Below are 2,889 nucleotides of genomic sequence, written 5' to 3' on the forward strand. Positions count from 1 at the left end.
CTGACAATAACAGAAGCGGACAAAGAACACATAGCAAATAGACACAGAGAACAGACAGCTGGGGGGGGAGGGGAAGGGTAGAGAAATAAATAAAAATAAATAAAAATAAATCTTAAAAAAACAAATAAAGTATCTTACCTAAAGCCATCACAGTTCACCAGTCTGTTTAAGAAATCTATTCTTGAATAAGCTCCTTCCAACCTATCCTAAAGTTCTTCCTATTATTAGTATCTTTACTTTCAAGGTTAAAGATTTCTCTTCCCAAGGTCCCAGGTAAATAATAAGGACTTTAAATTGAAATGATGACCAACCTTTCTTCAAAAGACTAAACTTCTTTTAAAAGTTCCTTTTTTTCATATAATGCTGAGATATTTTATCAGGAACATATGTTTAATTTTGCCTAATAATTTGTAAAGAATTTATCTGTGTTCATGAAATATACCGGACAGTGGTCTTATTTTCATCTTTCTAGCTTTAGTATTTTATTTTTTCTTTGTGAATATCTATTTTTACAACTACATTGTTATCATCAAGCAACATTTATGAATGTTCCCTAGGTCCACAATACTTAACTTTGTAATTATTATATATCTTCTCTTTTACAAATTTAGATATGACCTTGTACACTGAAGAACTATGGCTTGGCATTGCAGTGTGTCACATGGGGCAACCTGATAACAAGTGAAAAGCCTCTTGATGAAGAATGCTTTGTCATTTGCTGATTTAAAAAATGGTATTTTTCTTTCTGTGTGATTATGAAACCCAGATGGTTTTGTTTTCAATTCCTTTTACTTCTGATACAATGAAAATAAACCAGTTAAAACTATAGAAAGGTAGCAATATAACTGAACACATATCTATATTATACTATATCTTATCAAGAACATTTTAGATGATATTGTTGTTTTATATTTCACATCTATATTTAGTATATTTAGGGCAATAAAACATTAGAAGCATATTGGGTAAACAAAAGAAAAAGATTATTCTGAAAGTGAATGCATTGTTTGCATCACAAAATTTGGATTTGTTTGTTTTTCAGGAGCATGGTGGAATAGGTTAATATTAAAATTAAAAGGTCTTGCTAATTTTTTTTTTCCAAATTCCTTTCCTTTACACATTTAGATGAGCAAATAATCCTGTTATTTTATTTTAAAGCACTGTTCTTGGCTAGAACTGTTTATCAGATTGTAGGCTAACTTTGCTGCTCTCATGTTTGTGAACACTCATTATTTCACTATCTACTTTTACAAACATGTGCTTATGCTTAAGATTAAAAAAAAACTATAATGGGGAGTCATCAGTAATAATTAATGTACAGTGATTGATTAGCACAATGACTAGTCTTAAGGATTGAAGTTTTTGTAGCTATGATTCGAGCTCTGATTATACTGTTACCTTAGCTCTATACAGAGAAGTATCTGGGGTTAGGAAAATGCATATTTCCAAAGAAAACCATACTGCATGGTCATCTGAGTGCTGGAAATTCTCTGCTTTGATGCCCCAGTGGTGTCTAGGGTGGAACCTATATGAATTTATTTCAGCAAGCTTGTTGCTCCATCACTAAACCCCAACAATATTAGATGTCTCACAGACTGTCACTGCTTACATGTCTCTGTGCTCATTGCCAGTTAGGCTTCAGATTCTCCAACAAAATCCAAAGTTAGATTTAGAATTGTAGGTACTTTATTACAGATACCTACAGTACCAAAGGATTTTCTTAATATCCTGAGAGTTAAGATTTTTGCTTAAATTTGACTTCTTGGTACAGTTATTTAGCTTTTGTCCTATCATTCTCCTACTTAAAACATCTTTTGTATTGGGGAATGACCGTTTCGTGACTCCTATGATTTCTTGAACTTCATTCTGATTCATAGCTGGTTTCCCAGCTTTGTCCCTTGAAGTAGAGGATTTTGCCCATGTCAGACTAAGTGTGGCCCTGTATTCTTTTGTGTACTTTACTTTAATTAAATCATTAATAAACTTCTGAGGCTTGCTCTTATTACCATGGACAATCTGCCTGTTTTCAGTGTTGCCTTGTTTCTCATCAGTAGGATATTCTTCCTCAACTTTCAAGAAAATCAGTGAACTGGAATTAGAATTAGAATTACTACAGGTTGACTTAAATGATTAGGTGAGGAGTTGTTTGCTGCTCCCTAGAGGGTGGATGCAGATGTAGACATGGTGCCTCCACCCTTAAGCAGAGCCTCCTCCATGCCAACCAGTTCTTCAAACTAGGTAACTGCCTGCGGAACACTTGAAGCATGACCAGAGTCTGTTGGAGTCAGCTGTTTTCTTTCTGGTTTTTGTATCAGTCTTTTTATTTTGGTGTATAATTCCTCCTTTGATAATTCTGCTAAAGGTTCTTCATCCTCACTGGAGCTCTCAACAGGCAGAAAGGCATTTCTGAATATGGGTCTCTTAGTCCTTTATCCATGTCACTATTTGTATTTCCTTATTCCATTGTCTCTGTCCTCCACTTTCCTTTTCTAAGACCTTGGGTATTGGTAATTTCATCTGTCTGGAAGAGCCTTTGCATTTTCTCAATTAGTTATGAAAGGTCTTATGAAATTTGGGAGAAGGAAATACCCATGTAGATGATCTACTCTGGACGTAGTCCAAAAGTTAATATTTTTTCTTCCCCCCCCTTGTTCCTTGGTGCCCCCTGATGCTGGGCTTCACAGCAATTCTGCCAAAGACGGCTGAGAAGGTGGAAGCCCCAGGTGTCGCAGGTGTAGAGATGTGCCCAGCCAAGATCAGGAATTTGAGACGTTTTTTTCCTAGTATAAACATATAATGCTGTACAATTTACTCTAAGTGTTATTCATCACAAGTGTTTTGTATGTTGTAATTTCATTTTCCATTCAATTCAAAATATTTTCTAAATGC

The 2,889-nt window shown here is 34.8% G+C and overlaps 1 pseudogene; it reads right to left on the minus strand.

The window, feature by feature from the left end:
- Positions 1–1,689: 1,689 nt before the first annotated feature.
- LOC101411351 (BEN domain-containing protein 6 pseudogene) lies at positions 1,690–2,539 on the minus strand (annotated as a pseudogene).
- Positions 2,540–2,889: the final 350 nt, after the last annotated feature.

Source organism: Dasypus novemcinctus, chromosome 8 (assembly GCF_030445035.2).
Source record: "Dasypus novemcinctus isolate mDasNov1 chromosome 8, mDasNov1.1.hap2, whole genome shotgun sequence".
Taxonomy (NCBI): Eukaryota; Metazoa; Chordata; class Mammalia; order Cingulata; family Dasypodidae; genus Dasypus; species Dasypus novemcinctus.